Below are 5,761 nucleotides of genomic sequence, written 5' to 3'. Positions count from 1 at the left end.
CCAGTCACGGCGGGCGCTGACAGACCTCCCAGTCACAGTGGGGCGCTGACAGTCCTCCCAGTCACAGGGGGCGCTGACAGTCCTCCCAGTCACAAGGGGCGCTGACAGTCCTCCCATTCACAGGGGGCGCTGACAGTCCTCCCAGTCACAGGGGGCGCTGACAGACCTCCCAGTCACAGGGGAGCGCTGACAGTCCTCCCAGTCACGGCGGGCGCTGACAGACCTCCCAGTCACAGGGGGCGCTGACAGTCCTCCCATTCACAGAGGGCGCTGACAGACCTCCCAGTCACAAGAGGCGCTGACAGTCCTCCCATTCACAGGGGGCGCTGACAGACCTCCCAGTCACAGGGGGCGCTGACAGTCCTCCCATTCACAGAGGGCGCTGACAGACCTCCCAGTCACAAGAGGCGCTGACAGTCCTCCCATTCACAAGGAGCGCTGACAGTCCTCCCAGTCACAGGGGGCGCTGACAGTCCTCCCAGTCACAGGGGGCGCTGACAGTCCTCCCAGTCACAGGGGTCGCTGACAGTCCTCTCAGTCACAAGGGGCGCTGACAGTCCTCCCAGTCACAGGGGGCGCTGACAGTCCTCCCAGTCACAGGGGGCGCTGACAGTCCTCTCAGTCACAAGGGGCGCTGACAGTCCTCCCAGTCACAAAGGGCGCTGACAGTCCTCCCAGTCACAGGGGTCGCTGACAGTCCTCCCAGTCACAGGGGTCGCTGACAGTCCTCCCAGTGACAGGGGGCGCTGACAGTCCTCCCAGTCACAGGGGGGCGCTGACAGTCCTCCCAGTGACAGGGGGCGCTGACAGTGCAGACCTCCCAGTCACAGGGGGGGCGCTGACAGTACAGACCTCCCAGTCACAGGGGGGCGCTGACAGTACAGTCCTCCCAGTCACAGGGGGGTGCTGACAGTACAGACCTCCCAGTCACAGGAGGGCGCTGACAGTACAGTCCTCCCAGTCACAAGGGGGCGCTGACAGTACAGACCTCCCAGTCACAGGGGGGCGCTGACAGTACAGTCCTCCCAGTCACAGGGGGGCACTGAAAGTACAGACCTCCCAGTCACAGGGGGGCGCTGACAGTACAGACCTCCCAGTCACAGTGGGACACTGACAGTACAGACCTCCCAGTCACAGGGGGGCGCTGACAGTACAGTCCTCCCAGTCACAGGGGGGCGCTGACAGTACAGACCTCCCAGTCACAGGGGGGCACTGACAGTACAGACCTCCCAGTCACAGGGGGGCGCTGACAGTACAGTCCTCCCAGTCACAGGGGGGCGCTGACAGTACAGACCTCCCAGTCACAGGGGGGCGCTGAAAGTACAGACCTCCCAGTCACAGGGGGGCGCTGACAGTACAGACCTCCCAGACACAGGGGGTGCGCTGACAGTACAGTCCTCCCAGTCACAGGGGGGCTGACAGTACAGACCTCCCAGTCACAGGGGGGCGCTGACAGTACAGACCTCCCAGTCACAGGGGGGCGCTGACAGTACAGACCTCCCAGTCACAGGGGGGGGGCGCTGACAGTACAGACCTCCCAGTCACAGGGGGGCGCTGACAGTACAGACCTCCCAGTCACAGGGGGGCGCTGACAGTACAGACCTCCCAGTCACAGGGGGGCGCTGACAGTACAGACCTCCCAGTCACAGGGGGGCGCTGACAGTACAGTCCTCCCAGTCACAGGGGGGGGCTGACAGTACAGACCTCCCAGTCACAGGGGGGCGCTGACAGGTACAGACCTCCCAGTCACAGGGGGGCGCTGACAGTACAGACCTCCCAGTCACAGGGGGGCGCTGACAGTACAGTCCTCCCAGTCACAGGGGGGCGCTGACAGTACAGTCCTCCCAGTCACAGGGGGGCGCTGACAGTACAGTCCTCCCAGTCACAGGGGGGCGCTGACAGTACAGACCTCCCAGTCACAGGGGGGCGCTGACAGTACAGACCTCCCAGTCACAGGGGGGCGCTGACAGTACAGACCTCCCAGTCACAGGGGGGCGCTGACAGTACAGACCTCCCAGTCACAGGGGGGCGCTGACAGTACAGACCTCCCAGTCACAGGGGGGCGCTGACAGTACAGTCCTCCCAGTCACAGGGGGGCGCTGACAGTACAGACCTCCCAGTCACAGGGGGGCGCTGACAGTACAGTCCTCCCAGTCACAGGGGGGCGCTGACAGTAAAGTCCTCCCAGTCACAGGGGGGCGCTGACAGTACAGTCCTCCCAGTCACAGGGGGGCGCTGACAGTACAGTCCTCCCAGTCACAGGGGGGGGGGGGGGCTGACAGTACAGACCTCCCAGTCACAGGGGGGGCGCTGACAGTACAGACCTCCCAGTCACAGGGGGGCGCTGACAGTACAGACCTCCCAGTCACAGGGGGGCGCTGACAGTACAGACCTCCCAGTCACAGGGGGGCGCTGACAGTACAGACCTCCCAGTCACAGGGGGGCGCTGACAGTACAGTCCTCCCAGTCACAGGGGGGCGCTGACAGTACAGACCTCCCAGTCACAGGGGGGCGCTGACAGTACAGACCTCCCAGTCACAGGGGGGGCGCTGACAGTACAGACCTCCCAGTCACAGGGGGGCGCTGACAGTACAGTCCTCCCAGTCACAGGGGGGCGCTGACAGTACAGACCTCCCAGTCACAGGGGGGCGCTGACAGTACAGACCTCCCAGTCACAGGGGGCGCTGACAGTACAGACCTCCCAGTCACAGGGGGGCGCTGACAGTACAGACCTCCCAGTCACAGGGGGGGGGCGCTGACAGTACAGACCTCCCAGTCACGGGGGGGCGCTGACAGTACAGTCCTCCCAGTCACAGGGGGGCGCTGACAGTACAGACCTCCCAGTCACAGGGGGGCACTGACAGTACAGACCTCCCAGTCACCGGGGGGCGCTGACAGTACAGACCTCCCAGTCACCGGGGGGCGCTCACAGTACAGACCTCCCAGTCACAGGGGGGCGCTGACAGTACAGACCTCCCAGTCACAGGGGGGCGCTGACAGTACAGTCCTCCCAGTCACAGGGGGGCGCTCACAGTACAGACCTCCCAGTCACAGGGGGGGGGGGGGCTGACAGTACAGTCCTCCCAGTCACAGGGGGGCGCTGACAGTACAGACCTCCCAGTCACAGGGTGGGGGGCTGACAGTACAGTCCTCCCAGTCACAGGGGGGCGCTCACAGTACAGACCTCCCAGTCACAGGGGGGGGGGGCTGACAGTACAGTCCTCCCAGTCACAGGGGGGCGCTGACAGTACAGACCTCCCAGTCACAGGGGGGCGCTGACAGTACAGACCTCCCAGTCACAGGGGGGCGCTGACAGTACAGACCTCCCAGTCACAGGGGGGCGCTGACAGTACAGACCTCCCAGTCACAGGGTGCGCTGACAGTACAGACCTCCCAGTCACAGGGGGGCGCTGACAGTGCGGACCTCCCAGTCACAGGGGGGCGCTGACAGTACTGTCCTCCCAGTCACAGGGGGGCGCTGACAGTACAGACCTCCCAGTCACAGGGGGGCGCTGACAGTACAGACCTCCCAGTCACAGGGGGGCGCTGACAGTACAGACCTCCCAGTCACAGGGGGGCGCTGACAGTACAGTCCTCCCAGTCACAGGGGGGCGCTGACAGTACAGACCTCCCAGTCACAGGGGGGCGCTGACAGTACAGACCTCCCAGTCACAGGGGGGCGCTGACAGTACAGTCCTCCCAGTCACAGGGGGGCGCTGACAGTACAGTCCTCCCAGTCACAGGGGGGCGCTGACAGTACAGACCTCCCAGTCACAAGGGGGCGCTGACAGACCTCCCAGTCACAGGGGGGGGCTGACAGTACAGACCTCCCAGTCACAGGGGGGCGCTGACAGTGCGGACCTCCCAGTCACAGGGGGGCGCTGACAGTACAGTCCTCCCAGTCACAGGGGGGGGGCGCTGACAGTACAGACCTCCCAGTCACAGGGGGCGCTGACAGTACAGACCTCCTAGTCACAGGGGGGGCGCTGACAGTACAGTCCTCCCAGTCACAGGGGGGGGGCTGACAGTACAGACCTCCCAGTCACAGGGGGCGCTGACAGTACAGACCTCCCAGTCACAGGGGGGGGGCTGACAGTACAGACCTCCCAGTCACAGGGGGGGCGCTGACAGTACAGACCTCCCAGTCACAGGGGGGCGCTGACAGTACAGTCCTCCCAGTCACAGGGAGGGCGCTGACAGTACAGACCTCCCAGTCACAGGGGGGCGCTGACAGTACAGACCTCCCAGTCACAGGGGGCGCTGACAGTACAGACCTCCCAGTCACAGGGGGGCGCTGACAGTACAGACCTCCCAGTCACAGGGGGGCGCTGACAGTACAGACCTCCCAGTCACAGGGGGGCGCTGACAGTACAGACCTCCCAGTCACAGGGGGGCGCTGACAGTACAGTCCTCCCAGTCACAGGGGGGCGCTGACAGTACAGACCTCCCAGTCACAGGGGGGCGCTGACAGTACAGACCTCCCAGTCACAGGGGGGCGCTGACAGTACAGACCTCCCAGTCACAGGGGGCGCTGACAGTACAGACCTCCCAGTCACAGGGGGGCGCTGACAGTACAGACCTCCCAGTCACAGGGGGGCGCTGACAGTACAGTCCTCCCAGTCACAGGGGGGCGCTGACAGTACAGACCTCCCAGTCACAAGGGGGCGCTGACAGACCTCCCAGTCACAGGGGGGCGCTGACAGTACAGACCTCCCAGTCACAGGGGGGCGCTGACAGTACAGACCTCCCAGTCACAGGGGGGCGCTGACAGTACAGTCCTCCCAGTCACAGGGGGCGCTGACAGTACAGACCTCCCAGTCACAGGGGGGCGCTGACAGTACAGACCTCCCAGTCACAGGGGGGCGCTGACAGTACAGTCCTCCCAGTCACAGGGGGGGGGCGCTGACAGTACAGACCTCCCAGTCACAGGGGGCGCTGACAGTACAGACCTCCTAGTCACAGGGGGGGCGCTGACAGTACAGTCCTCCCAGTCACAGGGGGGGGGGCTGACAGTACAGACCTCCCAGTCACAGGGGGCGCTGACAGTACAGACCTCCCAGTCACAGGGGGGGGGCTGACAGTACAGACCTCCCAGTCACAGGGGGGGCGCTGACAGTACAGACCTCCCAGTCACAGGGGGGCGCTGACAGTACAGTCCTCCCAGTCACAGGGAGGGCGCTGACAGTACAGACCTCCCAGTCACAGGGGGGCGCTGACAGTACAGACCTCCCAGTCACAGGGGGGCGCTGACAGTACAGAGCTCCCAGTCACAGGGGGGCGCTGACAGTACAGACCTCCCAGTCACAGGGGGGGGCGCTGACAGTACAGACCTCCCAGTCACAGGGGGGCGCTGACAGTACAGACCTCCCAGTCACAGGGGCGCGCTGACAGTACAGTCCTCCCAGTCACAGGGGGGCGCTGACAGTACAGTCCTCCCAGTCACAGGGGGGCGCTGACAGTACAGACCTCCCAGTCACAGGGGGGGGCGCTGACAGTACAGACCTCCCAGTCACAGGGGGGCGCTGACAGTACAGACCTCCCAGTCACAGGGGGGCGCTGACAGTACAGTCCTCCCAGTCACAGGGGGGCGCTGACAGTACAGACCTCCCAGTCACAAGGGGGCGCTGACAGACCTCCCAGTCACAGGGGGGCGCTGACAGTACAGACCTCCCAGTCACAGGGGGGCGCTGACAGTGCGGACCTCCCAGTCACAGGGGGGCGCTGACAGTACAGTCCTCCCAGTCACAGGGGGGGGGGCGCT

This window comes from Pristiophorus japonicus, chromosome 23, assembly GCF_044704955.1.
Source record: "Pristiophorus japonicus isolate sPriJap1 chromosome 23, sPriJap1.hap1, whole genome shotgun sequence".
Taxonomy (NCBI): Eukaryota; Metazoa; Chordata; class Chondrichthyes; family Pristiophoridae; genus Pristiophorus; species Pristiophorus japonicus.
The sequence above is the reverse complement of the archived record's forward strand: the minus strand, read 5'-3'. Positions refer to the sequence as shown.